The sequence below is a fragment of the Equus caballus genome, chromosome 2 (genome assembly GCF_041296265.1).
Source record: "Equus caballus isolate H_3958 breed thoroughbred chromosome 2, TB-T2T, whole genome shotgun sequence".
NCBI lineage: Eukaryota > Metazoa > Chordata > Mammalia > Perissodactyla > Equidae > Equus > Equus caballus.
This window is the reverse complement of record NC_091685.1, coordinates 16,638,413-16,652,774: the sequence shown is the minus strand read 5'-3', so window position 1 is coordinate 16,652,774 and position 14,362 is coordinate 16,638,413. Positions and strand designations below refer to the sequence as shown.

At 49.7% G+C, this 14,362-nt stretch overlaps 1 protein-coding gene across 5 annotated transcripts in view; it reads right to left on the bottom strand.

Annotated features, from left to right (window-relative positions):
• The window catches only part of HIVEP3 (HIVEP zinc finger 3), a 469,251-nt gene that overhangs the window by 86,647 nt on the left and 368,242 nt on the right, over positions 1–14,362 (bottom strand). For all 5 annotated transcript variants that reach the window (XM_023632292.2, XM_023632308.2, XM_070248788.1 and 2 more), the window contains one exon: positions 8,692–8,887. The gene's annotated coding sequence lies outside the window, so the exon portion shown is untranslated. The remainder of the gene's footprint in view (positions 1–8,691; positions 8,888–14,362) is intronic.

Below are 14,362 nucleotides of genomic sequence, written 5' to 3'. Positions count from 1 at the left end.
CATACAGTATGTGGTAAGGTGACAATGTGTTTGTCTATTTTCCCCAGTAGAATATAACGGCAAGAGACAGGAATTTTTGTGTTCTGTCACCTAGAACAGTATGTGGCACCTTCTGTCTGGGCAGTGCCGACTTTAAGGCTGAGCTGCCTCTCTGAGGACAGACGATGGTGATGGTGGTCCTGGTGTCGCTGTGACATAGCGCGTGTGTTAGGAGTTGGGGGAGGGGACAAGTTTGGTGGCACATGCAGGATCAATGGAAGGCGAGACTCTGACGGCTCCAGGGGGGCCAGCTGAGAGGCTGCCCTGATGCTATGTTTTTAGAGCTTTATGGGGGAAACACTCAGACACCCGAGCCTCAGTTCCCCTCGGCCCCTGACTCCCTGGCCCAGGCAGAGCTGCTCCGGACCAGCACCTCCATGGAGGTGGCCACAGAGAGGCTGCCCTGAGGACCCAGGTGTGGCTGGCCCCCCTCTGCTTTAGGCACCTTGAATCTGCATGTCCAGGAATCTCTCTCTCTACATATTTCAAAGCTCCCCAGTGGGTGACTCACGGGCCCCACTGAGTTTGGGGACCTCAGCTGAGTTCCTTTGCAAAGAGCTCTATTCCCAATACTAAATATCTGTTGAATGAATAAAGAGAGAGGGGAGAGGAAGAAGAAAGACACAAGAGAGGAAGACGAAGTCTCTGAGCCCCAGAATGATCCCCAGGAAGTGTGCCAACCAGAACCGGAGAAGAGACAGAACGGCAGGGCCTGTCCCGACAGGTGGGACAGACCTCCAGGTTTCACTTGCTCTGCCACACCTGCAGCTATGCGGGCTGGGGCACAGATCTCAAGCAAACAGAAGCTCGTGATTTCGGCCTTATTCGGATTGACATTTTTATTTACCCATGGCATAATTTCTTTGAGGTCGGCTGGTTTTATTCTAAAGAGGGGCCCCAACGGAGTTACCTGGGTGACTGGCAGTTCAACTCTCTCTTTTCTTGGTCTGCCCTGGCCTGTCCTGACTCAGCTCTCACCTCTCTGAGCACCTCCCTGACTCTTTCACCCGAGCCTTTTCTTCCTAGATGCGTGTGCTCAGTTCTCAGGCTTTCATCTTTAATCCCCTCCTTGTCTCTCTCGGCATTTCTCACCTCGTCTTATTAGCAGCTTCCACAGCTGCACACGCCACCCGTCCTGCCCCAGAACTCCCCAGTCCTGCATTTCCAGCTGCCAACATCTTGGCTTGGCCATCCCATTGGCCTCTCAAATTCAATATGCTTAGCACCAAACTCATCTTTTCTCCTCCTCTGCCGCTGGTACCACCATTCTCCTAACCCTCCAGGCTTGCAACATCAGAACGACCTCGGAACCCCACTCTCCTTTGCCCCCACAGCATCCATCCATCCATCCACCCCACCCATTCCCTCATCTGTTCCACACTTCTGACCGAGCACCACTGCACACCAGGCTGTGCTGGGCTCTGGGGACATTCACCATGCCTGTCCCTCCTCCCTCTGTGGAACCTCCAGGGCCACCTCAGGCCCTGAGATTGTGAGAGGAAGCCTGTCCCAGAACCAGTCAGTCCCACAACTCCAAGTAGTTCGCTGTGTGACTTCGGGCAAGTCACTCGCCATGTCTGAGCTTGGGTGTCCTTGCCTTTGGAGAGGATTATTCATTCCTGCCTCACCTCTCCCCAGCCTGGCTGTGACACCCACAGGGACGTCAATCTGAAGGATGATCACCACCCCCAACTGTGTTGCAACCTTCTTCCTTCTGCAGATCATGGCCATAACTCCCTGCAGCCTCCTAGCCTCCAGTCTGAGTCAGAGCCCCAGAATCTGCTTTTATTTTGTGAAGAAGATTGGCCCTGAGCTAACTTCCGTGCCAATTTTCCTCTACTTTGTAGCCAGGATGCCATGTCAGCATGGCTTGACAAGCGGTGTGTAGGTCCGTATCAGGGATCCAAATCTGCATACCCCAGGCCACAGAACCAGAGTGTGCAAACTTAACCACTGTGCCACCAGGTCGGGGGGCCCACCGCCAGAATCTGCATTTTAAAGAAACACCCCAGGCAATTCTGTTGGGGCAGAGGGAGTTGTGGACCACACTTGGAGAAATTCTGGCTCACTGGATAGAGTCCAAACTCCCTCACCATTCCCCAGTCCTGAACCAGACCTAGCCCTGCTTTCCAGACGTAGGTCCCACCAGGCTCAGCGGTAACCAGGCTGGGCTATCCACTCACCATCCTGAACTCAGAATGGAGTTTGTTCTTCTGCCACTTCCCCAACACGGAAAGGCTTGCTGACTCTCCTCTCTCGGAAAGTCCCTTTCCCACCCTGAAAGGTCCAACTCGAAGGCCTTCTCCTTCCCGCACTTGTCATGGGTACCCCAATAGACACACTCACCGTTGTCTCCCAGCCGGGTTGCTGACTGGCTTTTCACTGGCTCACATCCTAGCTCCCTAACTAGAAGCGGCCTGAGGGCAACCCTCTGTCTTGCAGATCTCTGTGCTCAGTAACTGCTTACCGAGCATCTACAAAAGCCTAGACACGCACCCCAGGAGTACACAAAGGGCTGGGCAGAATTCCTGCCTGAGGGGGGCCCTCTCTAATGCAAAGCCAGAGGGTACTCGCCTGCTTGATCAGAGTAGAAAACAAGGGAGGGTACCAGAGAGTCTCAGAGCAAGGGTTCCTAACGCCATGGGGGAGGGAAAGTCCAGAAAGAAGGAACTTTGCAGGAAGGCTTGGAGCGTGAGGAGTCGGGGTGGGGGGTGAAGGGGGATGGAGATGATGGGAATGGCTGGGCTGGGAATGCTGAGCTAAGGAGCTGGACTCGTCCGTCCTGTAGGTCAGGGGTTGGCAAACCCAGGCCGCTGCCTGTTTTTGTAGCTAAGGTTTTACGGGAACCCCGCCCCACCCATTCTTTTACACACTGTCCAAGGCTGCTTTCAGGCAACAACAGCAGAGGGAAGTAGCTGCGAGAGAGACCGTGTGGCTGGCAAAGCTTAAATGTTTACGATCTGGCCATTTCGAGAAACAGTTTTGCCCATCCTTGCACGGGCACCGGAAGCTCTCGGGGGATTTTAAGCAGGGGACAGCATGGGTCAGATTTGTGTCTTATCTTACTATCACTCTGGGACAACGGAGGGATGGCCTGGAGCAGATAAGCCGGCAGGACAGGAAGGTGGTTGGCAGGCTGGGATAACTGTCCAGGAGGGGGATGGATATTGACAATATGGCTGTTGTTTATTGAGAGATTTATTGAGTTGCTGTGTGCCCACACTGGGCTAAGCCCCTTACATGTATTCCCCCATCTAATCTGCACAAAAAATGCAGGTACTGTGGTTATCCCCATCTTACAGATGAGGCACAGAGATGCAAAGCACCTTGCCCAAGGTCACACAGCGGGTATGCAGCAGAGCCAGATGCAAACCCAATGCCAAGTTCAAGGGGCCCTCAGTGCCAAGCTTAAGGTCTTCGGGGTCGAGGGTGTTTGCTTGTTGACGGATCTCTTCGAGTTTCCCTGAGAAGACAGAACACGAGTATTCTCCAGAAGAAAATCTATCCTGAGCGGAGTCAGGCAGGAAGTGGGAGGCAGGAGTGCGGCTATTTTGGAAAAGCGACACGAAAAACCACGAAACTTCCTACCTGTCCCGTTTTGCTCCCATCTGTCCTCGGAAACAAGGCTGCCCCTCTCTTAGATAAAAAGGTGTTTCTCCCCACACCGTGGCTCTGCCGCTGGTGGTGGGAGAGAGCACTAAGCTTAGCACCCATTTGCTATTTTTAAAGGGCTATATAAACAAACAGGGCTATGTAAATAAGAAAAAAATGAGGTCATCCTTTTAAAATCTAAAAATGTTCTCTTTCTATGGGGTGAGCAGCAAAACCTCAGAAAGAACTGGTGCTTTTTTATCCCCCAGAGGCCTTCTCCAGCCCACAGCCTCCGAGGCCACCAGGTCTGCCCCTCCCTTCCTTGCACCCGCCAAGGGAAGGCAGGTAGCCTGGGAGCCGGGACTCCTGGGTTTTATTCCTGGCTCTGTGGGCTTTGCGTCGAATGCCCAAAGCCACTGCCCAACCCCAGCCACCACACCCCTGGGGCTCTGACATCCATCCCCATCCAGGTCACTCACAGGCACTGCCCATGCTCATGTGCCCTCCTCCGGCACAAAAGTGCTGACCAGCTGACCCTCTCCTCTCTCCTCTGCCTCCTCTCCCGCCTCAATCGGCTGAGTGGACTCAAAGGCCCTTTGCATCCTGATTAGAAGCAACTCGTGTGCTCCCTCCACACGTCCTCCCCAACTTCTCTGCACATATTTTAATCACTCCCCATGTTTTTCTGGACCTCTTCTCCCACGCTGATGGCTGGAAGTCACTCCAGCAGCCCCAGAGAGCTGTGTGTAGTCCCTAATGATCCACAGGAGGCACTTCAAGCTTCCACAGGACCTCACGATGCTTCTCTGTGTTTCCCAAGTACTTTCTCCACTACCGACGCCCTCCCCACCTGTGACCCCCTCCGCCATCAACAGCATCACCTCATGTCTCTCTTCTGCCATCTTCCACTCCTTCCTCCTCTGCCTCCCAACCCCAACTCACAGCATCCTTGGCTTCTCTGTTATCCTTCAGCACAGAAATGAGAATCACCAATATTTGCCAAAGGGGCAGTTTTCAAATTGTATTCCATGGAGGTGTTTCAGAGGTTCTTCAAATGTGAAGTGAGAATTTTATTCTAAAAATATTGTTTAACTCCTATTGAAACTGTTATAGAAAAGGGACCGGCACATGCCAACATGTTCTATGGCACATTGTAACACACTGAGTACCGCCAACGGGTGTGGCCAGCTTAACTTGGTCCATGCAGACCATATCAGACCATAGCCTTGATAGATCTTGGACTTCAGTATTGAAACATGTCTAGAAAGACGAAGCTCTTTACTGGGCATCTTTACATTGTTTAAATTTGGGACTACATACACTTATTCAAAACCACACAAACAGGTAGATTCTAAAGCTTGCATGATATGAGAACGCGTGACGTGGGCTATCATGAAGATGTCATAAATGATGTGTGCTTCCTGTCTGAGGGGTGTAAGAAGACGGAATTCAAGCAGTTGTTTGACACTGTCAGGACGCAAACCAGAATGCCTTCCTCCTTCTTCCCAAATGTCCACATAACACCGAAGTGAAGACAAGACCGTCGTGGGAGGCAAGGTCAACTGCTAGAAATCTGTCACCTTCACATCTTCTTCTTGATATGGTTTAGAATTTTCTTAATGCTGTGCCACCAAGCCAAACAAAACAAAGACGGAAAAGCAACACCGGATGTTACCGCTGATCCAGTGAATACAACAATCGTCTCGAACAGAGGCCAGCAAACTTCTCCTAGAGAGGGCCAAATAGTTAATATTTTGGGCTTTGTGGGACAGACGGTCTCCGTCACAACTACTCAACTCTGCCATTAGAGTGGGACAGCAGCCATAGATAACGCAGAAACAAACGGCATGGCTGTGTTCCAATAAAGTTTTATTTATAAAAATCAGGCGGCAGGCAGGGGGAGGCCCACAGGCAGACCCTCCATCCAGACCCTGGGATTTCAATGCTTTTAGACATCAAAGCAGAGTCATTGCTTTGAGAGTCATTGATAGACTTCTGTAATAAACAGAGGTTAAAAATTTGAACTTAAAGGGCCCAGCCCCATGGCCAAGTGGTCAAAGTTCCACGTGCTCTGGTTCGGCGGCCTGTTTTCACGAGTTCGGACACTGGGTGCAGACCTACTCCACCTGTCAGCCATGCTGTGGTGGTGGCCCACATGCAGAGTGGAGGAGGACTGGCACAGATGTTAGCTCAGGGACAATCTTCCTCACACACACACACACACACACACACACAAAGTTGAACTTAAAAAGCAAATGTGTATTTATAAACTACCACTTTAACCTGTTGTATATATTGGCATTCCATGTAGGATTTGACTTTTAAAAAATGATTTTTAAGACTATAAAAGTTTGAAAACTACTAGCAGAGAGCTTTGCTGCTAAGAAAATGCCTTCATATCCATTTCAAATCAGGTTCACCCTATAGTCACTTATTGAGAAATCGCTTTTATTTTGGAGAGAGCCCCAGTCCTGGTCCCTACTAAAGGGGAGCTACAACTCCACCTCTCCCTGCCCTCAGACAATTCCAAACACAGCCACTCCCAAGCCTCAGATGGTGTCATTGGGACTCCCCAGCACAGTCTGCAATGCCATCCAAGGCTGGCTCACAGCTGGCTCCTGCCTGGCACACCTGCCTGCCTGGGCCTGAGCCCTCCACCTTGTTCGGATTGCAGCCTCTGCGCTGGTGGCTGGGGGAAGCTACGCCAGCAGTGGGCCACGAGCGCCCGGACACTCCAGAAGCACTGAGTCAGCACCTCACTAATCACAGATACTTTTATTCCCCAGGGAGAGCTCGGGAAGGGGCGGGGACGAGAATTCTGCTGGAACTGACAGCTCATTTCCCTCTGGGCCAGCCCCATCCTCTACAGATTCTTCCGGGCAGCTGGAAGAGCCCACATGGACAAAAAGAGAGTTGGGGAGTGAAGGAGGGGAGGACAAACGCCGGGCCTGGGGGGGATTCCCTATCCGCACGTCCATGACAGTTCCCCCAGAGCTTGGCTCGCCTCCCTCAGAGGTTACTATTTCCGGCCCAGTTCAAATATCTACTGCACATCTAGCTGAAGAAATCCAGACCCCGCCCTGAAACTGCCAGTGGAGGAGACCCATAAACGGCCTACCATGACCTGTGCAGAAGGAAACAAATGCTAAATTGAAGCACCAGTGTCCCAGGATGCCAAGGAAGGGGGGCCCATTCATTACGGCGCTGTTGGTTCCTATTACAAAGGAAGAAGGCTCATCCTTGGAGCTGTTACTCCCTTTCTTAGGGACACATCCTGATAGAGAAGAAAGTGTTGGGTCTTTTGTAGCCATAGGCTCTGTCCCTTACTAGCTGAGTGACTGTCTTTAAATTACTGAACCTCTCTGTGCTGTTTCCATACCTTTACACGAGGGGCACTAGAACCAGCCTCACTGGGGTTTCTGCAGGACTGAGCCTCGTCTGTAAAGTCCCAGGCCCCACATGCAGTGTCCATCTCTTTACTGTGCCCTGACTCTTAGGAACTCATACACTGGGACCAGATGGCAGAGCACAGCAGACATGTCATGGCTGCCCCTGGGAGGGCAGAGTGGCGGCCACCTGCCTGCACAGGCCGGAAGGGCTACTCACGTGTGGGGAGCCCCTGCTCTGTGTCCAGGCACACTCTAGGGCCTTGCCTACATCTTCACAGCAGCCCTGGGAGGCAGGTGCCACTACTTTCCATTTCACAAGTGAGAAGGAAGAGGCAGCGAGACTGAGCAACTTGCCTGCTAAGCCAGTAAATGCCGGCGCTGGGATGTGAACACAGGAGGATCCAGGGCCTCCCCTAGGGACACCACCTCAGACATCCCCCCTCAGAACGAGGCTCAAGCGCTCAGGCCTTCTTCCGCAGAGTCCAAGGGGTGAGTCCTCCACCTCCGCTGGGGAACTCTGGCCATGGTCTGGATCCAGGGGGCCCGCATGGTGTGGCTGAGCTATGGGCAGAGGCCCGGGCCCAGCCGCCCCACATTCAGGTGGCTCCAGCGATGCCATGTCTGAGGGCTGCCGAGGCCCCATCCTCCTCTCTGGACGTGAGAAAACCTCCGCTTGGAAGGAAGGGAACGAGGCTCTGTCGCGGCACAGCACACCAGGCTGGGAAGCGACCCGGCACTCACAGCTGAGCCCACGGACCCGACGCAGGACGAGCATCACCAGAGCCCCAGGAAAGAGGTCCGAGCACCTAGGCCTTGGCTGTATCAGAATCAGAATCCAGATTCCTGTGTCCTCGACTCCGGAGAGTCTGATGTCTGAGAGCAAGGGTGTGCGGGAATCTGCTTTTTTTTTTTTTTGACCAGGCACCCTCTCCTCCATCCCCCTGGGTGATTCTCATACACTCCACAGCCAGACAAAAGAGCCAAAGACATATTCCCGACCCAAAGAGCTTCTAACATCACACATCTAACCTGAACAATGAGCTGACCTTCTAACATGAAACCATAACACAGACCTGAAGAGCAACAAAAACCTCTTATATATATATATACACACACATGTCTACCAATGCTGGGCCCCTCCCCAGGACAACTCAGTCAGTACCTCTGGAAGTGGGCCCCCACTAATGGAATTTTTAAAAACTTTCCAGGTGATTCTAATGTGCAGCCAGGTCTGAGAACCACACGTCTTTTCAAGTCTTCACAACAGGGAGGCCCCTAGAGAGACGCCGCCCTGGGGCTCTTCAGGCCAGAGCCTCCTTGTGGGGAGGGCAGAGAGGCGGGTGGAGCTCTGTAAAGCAGGAGGACACAGCGGGGCTGGCGAGTGGGAGGCTGTGGTCCCTTGAGAGGAGTTCCTGCCAGGGAGAGGATGGAAACAGGAACTGGGAGGAGATGACTGCATCTCGGAGGAGATAGCGTGAGGGCAGTGAGAGTGCTGGCACTCAAAGTCTCTAGTCCTGGCCAAGGATGTCCCGAGGACTCCCAGCTTCCACAGAGGCTCAAGGGAGGCACTAATAATGCTACATTTTAAAGAGGAAGAATACTAGCAAGCTCAGGCAAGAAAGACCAAAATGGCGCCCCCAGCAAGCATATATAGTGACAGCCCATTTCTTACCTGTGCTGAAGGCACCACTTTCGATGACCAAAACTAAAACGCTGTTCTCTTTGGAAACCAGCGTTCATGTCCACTCCTGCTGCAGCTGCCCTCTCACGCTCTGCTCTTCCCTATGGAAGGGAGAGCTTGCCTGGCCAGCGTCGCTTGAGGCTTCTCCATGAACTAGGTCGAGGATGCTGGGTTTGCGCCTTGAATCCTGCAGGGGATGGTTGAAAAACACGGTCAAAGAGTGTGGTTGGTCAACCTTTTTAGACACAGAATAATCCCCTCCAGCTCTTCCCAAGATGCTTGTCTGGGTGTGGGGCCAGATCCCCATGTCCCCCTAGGGAGTTGGTGTGGCCTGGTGGCCCTGGCGCCCACCATGTTCTACCTTGCACCTGGCAGCTAACTTCTTTGAGCCTCTATTGACCAGGAAGCAGGCAGAACTCTAAGACGGCCCTCCAGGTTTCCTGCCTCTCTGGTGTACACCTTCTGCATAATCCCCAGGACTGTGGGTACAAAGGATTTTAATCCTATGATTAGGTTACGTTCTAGGGTACAGTTGACCTTAAAATAGGGAGATTATTCTGTGGGCTCGACCTAATCAAGAAAGCCCTTTAAAAGCAGAGTTTTCTCTGGCTGGTCACAGAAGAGGAAGTGATAGAGATTAGAAACAGGAGAAACATTTGACCTGCGCTCGCTGCCTTGCAGCAGGAGAGGCTGTGTGAGAGGACCTGAAGGCAGCCTCCGTGAGTCGAGAACAGCTCCCTCGCTGACAACCAGCAAGAAAACAGGACCTCAGTCCTACAACCATGGGACCTGGGCTCCATTAACAACCTGAATGAACCTGGAAAAGCAGAATTTTCCCCAGAGCCCCAGACGAGAACTCAGCCTCCAGAGACCTTGACTTCAGCCCTGAGCAGAGAATCTGGCCACTCGGTCCCAGACTTCTAACCTATAGAACTGAGAGCTAACAAATGAGTGTCTTTTAAGCCACTAAGATCGAGGCAATTTGTTACACGGCAAAAGAAAACTAATACGACCTGCAAAAGTGACTCATATCCAGGCATGAGTGAGAATTATTACCATAACAGACATCAGAGTACGTAACGTCCCCAAATCACTAAACAAAACAGCATTCAGGTTCAGGCCAGGAGCTCGACAACGATCATGATGAAAGGACCAGTGAGTGAGCATCAGTTTTTAATAATCAAGTCGCCTGGCTGTTGTAAAGTTCAAGTAAGACGATCCAGAGGAAAGTGCTTTATGATCTAGAAAGTCTGGGCTGTCTTAGCCAAGCATGGCATGGTGCGTCACATCCACGCTGCCCTCTTGGGACTAGACTCTGGTTTGTCTGCTGGAGGCAGATGAGATGTGGCTCCTAGGGCCGGGACACCTGGGTTCCAGGCCCGGCCTTCTGCTCATTACCTCTGCGGCTTTGGAAAGTTGCTTAGCCTTGCTGTGCCTGAAAAGGGGGGCTAAGAATGGCAGGGATCTCCCGAGGTTTAATGATCCGGCACATGCTAAGGGTCTTGACCAATGTCTGGCATGTGGTATGGCTCATATAATCACTATGGACATTATGGACGTTATCTCAGAGTGGACCCAGGAATCTAGGTCTGGAGTAACCTGTACACAGGCCAGGGGCATTGTCACCTTCCTTCTCTTGGGCACCATGGTTTTTATTGACATAGCGTTGGAATAGTTAGTGTTTTGGCAATGACATCTCACTGCTGATTCCTACAGAGCAGTACAGGTAAGCGAAGCCCCTCAGCCGTCCCCTCCCTGCCACACCTGCTGCTATTAAACCCAGCCACCCTGCCTGCACTCCAGAGCAGTGTGACTGAATTTGCTCAGTGGCTCCTGCCTAGCATTTCCTGATTCTGTTGTCCAAACCATCCAAACTTTTCACCACTCTGAGGTTTTCCATCATCCCCAGATCTGACCTCACGCCCTCCAGTAGATCTCAATTATTAATAAAAACAGCCCAGTGGCCTAGTGGTTAAGGTCGGCTCGCTTTGCTTCAGTGGCCTGGGTTCGAGGGTTCGGATCTCAGCACGGATATACACACCGCTCATCAGGCCACACTGTGGTGGCGTCCCACATACAAATAGAGGAAGATTGCCACAGACATTAGCTCAGGGCCAATCTTCCTCACCAAAAAAACAAAAACAAGCCAACAAAAAACCCAGCTGTACTCACCGTGCATACGGACTCTGGGAACCTTAAAGTCCTGGTAGACTGTGAGTACCGTGGGCGGGGTCAGTCTGACTCATTCCCTCACCCCTAAAGCTTGGTGTGGTGTCTCACACAGAGTCGGTGTAGAACAATTCTCTTCAGAACCTGATTCAGTTGTTCATTCATTTAACAAATGTGCATTCAGCACTTATTTGGGGTCAGGCCTGCTGTAGGTAGGTGCTGGGACAAAAGACAGCAAAGTTTCAGCCCCTACCTTCTGGGGGATCGCAGTTGGGGGTAGGGGGGAGCAAGGAAGCAAAGGAATGCATTGCAGTGTTGCTGGTTCTAAGTTACTACATGGTGCGGGCATAAAGAAAAGAGTAGTCAATTCTGATGGTGCCTGACATGTGTGAGAGAAGAGGAGGCTATTTCAAACAAAAGGAGCAGTGTCAATAGACAGGAGCTCCCAAACGGGCTGAATGTTCAAGAAATTGCATGCTGTCCATATGGCTGCACGAAAGGGGCAGCGACAGCTCATGAGGGAAGAGTTGGCCAGGGGATGAATTCGGTATATGAAATAGCCCGGACTTGATCTGGCAGCGGAGTCAGGTCACTGAGTCATTTTAATCAGTGAGGTAACACAGTCAGGACGAGGGGTGTGGCTCCAGAGATGACAGGATCCGGTAGAAGGAGTGAGCCACTGCTCTCCCACCCACCAGTGAGGCCAACATCACTGAACGCCACTCCTGCCTCCAGCAGCAGGTGGGAGAGCTGGGCAGACACACCTGCATCTGGGATACCAGGCAGTGGTGCACACAACCGAGGTTCTACACGGCAAACTGAGCCTGTGTTCGCCCCCTCTCCCCCAAACACCACTGAAGTCAAAAGAGAAATGTACAATTAAGAGCCGATCCATAGCAGCACCAGCTGGCCAGCAAGTCTGAGGAAAAGCAGACGAGTGGGAGTGACAGAGAAACTAATCAGAGCTAAGCCGGCCTCACCCAACATGGGCAGGGAGAGGCCCACCTGCCAAACCCTGGAGAAGCTCCCTCGGAGGCCGTGGAGGCGGGCAGGGCAAGCTGCATGGAATTCCTGAAATCCAAGGGTGAGAAGTGGATCCTTCAGGTTTCCAAAGAGACCAGAGTCGGGGGAGAGGGGAACAGAAACCATCTACCTAGACACCTTTGCGTCTTCGTTAGCACTGCTTTCTTCTTCCAGGAGACTCTAACCCCAGCAAAGGGCTTGATGGTTCGTTACAGAAACATCCTGAAGGATCCATCAGCTCTTCAATTAATAGCTGGTGCTCTAAGATTCTTTGAATCTCCTGCCTTGCCTCAAAATTCCTCCTCACTGTTTCCACCACTCCCAGACCCTTGTCGTCCTTACACAATCCTAATGAAGCCCCAGGGCAACATAACCGCCTTAACGGAAACTTCCAGTCCTTAGCAAACTCTGACCTTGCCTCCCTCCTCCGGACATGCCAAGGCTCCGTGGAGGTGACATTCCCCTTTACCCAGGTGAGCAATACACTCAGCTTTGTCTCTGATGGTCTCCACAAAAATTTTGAGAATCAAATTGACATTGGACTTGACATCCGCGTCATTAACTGCTAGAGGGCAACAGAGCGAAGACCACAGAGCTCTGAGGAAGAAGGCTTACACCCCTGAGATCCGTTACTCAGCCGAGTCTCAAAGTCAAAGAGAGAAGCACTAAAAATAGCAGGCCGCCCACTTATCTCTTAAAGGAGTTACTCAAGGAATCACTCCAACAAAATAAAAACTGTATCAGAATAAGTAATTCAAGAAAGGGCAAGACAGGAGGCACAGGAAACAATGATGAACAAGAGTAGAAAAACGTACACTCAAGTCTAAACGAACTTTGATAATAATGGTCTCCTCTTGTTGGGAATTAAATACCATTTAGTTCTTGATGTTAATGGAGAAGTATGGGTGTTTATTTTTTATTTAAGGGTAACCATTTCTAGAAGGAAAATAACATACAGACCTTTTAAACCACTGTGTGTGGGGCAGAGGGGCAGAGCCAAGAACATTCAATTAATTCGGGCAAGAGTTAGGAAAAGGAAACTAAACAGGAAAGAAAAAAGTATCATAAACAAAAGAGGTAAAATAAGAAGAGAAGAGTAAGACCAAACACGTCAATAAATACAAGAATGTGAATAAATTCAATTATTCTATTTTCAGACAAGAGATTAGGCTGGGTTTAAAAAAAAAAACAAAAACCAGCCATATGCTGTTTGGAAGCGACACATTTAAAACAAATTAACAAAAAGAAATGTTGAAATCAAAGAAGTGGTAAAAAGCTATACCAAGCAAAATGGTGACCAAAAGAATGCAGGAAAGTCAATATTAATATCAGACAAAAATGAAAAAATGTTAAATAGAATAAAATGGGGCATTTTACATTGCTAACAGGTCTATTTCTCTAAGAAGACACAAAAATCACAAATCTTTACCTTCACCCTGAACAAGAGAACCGTAAAGTCTATAAACTAATACATTCTTAGAACCACGAGATGGCAAGAAAAAAAAAAAAGAACAGTAAACATCTTGGGCATATCACTCAAAATTTGATAATACAAGTAACCTCCAAAGAAAACTATGAGAGGATTTGAAGATAGTTAGTAAGCTTAACTTCATATATACTCAAAAAACAGTGAAAACACCTTTTTCTCAAATGCCCTTGCACTAGACCACAAGAAAAATCTCCATTGCCAACGTGTATACCGCAGCAACAGAATTAGAAATTAACAAGTAGCAAAAAATAAAAAAGTAAACTAGGCACATGACAATCTAAAAATGCTTTTCTGAACAACTTTTGAGTCAGAGGGCAGAAAAACTGAAATTGTAGAGTATTTCTAAAGGTACACCATCGAGAACCCTCCTTTTAAAAATCTGTGGAATGTAACTGAGGCTGCATTTAGAGGAAAATTCAAACTTACATGCTTTCATGATAAAATGAGAAAGATTAAAACTAAATGAATTGTCTAACCCGAGAAGCTGAAAAAGAATAAAATGAACCAAAATAATCTAGAAGGAAGAAATGAATAAAATTGAAAACGAAAACAAATGAACGAGAAAAGAACAGCAATGACAATAAAAAAAAAAAAAGCCCCGAACTGGTTCTCTGAGATCAAGAAAATGGGCAAACGGCTTGTTAATCTGACCAGCAGCAAGAGAGATCACAAATAAGTGATCAGAAAGGCAGTGTAAACATGTACAGGAATATTTTTTAAAATTTAAGAGAATTTGATAGATAACGATGTCAATGAATTGGAAAATTGATGACTTCCAGAAAATTATAAATTGTAAAACTGAAGATGAGGGAGAAAACCTGAATAGACCAATAACCACAGAAGACTCCAAAAAGGCTACAAAGATGGAATTCCAAATTAGAATCTGGGATTGCCTATTGTTTTGTGGGTGTTTATTACATATTACCCACATATTACCCGATTAAAGAAAGAACGGATCATTCAAATAAGAGAGCTGTGACA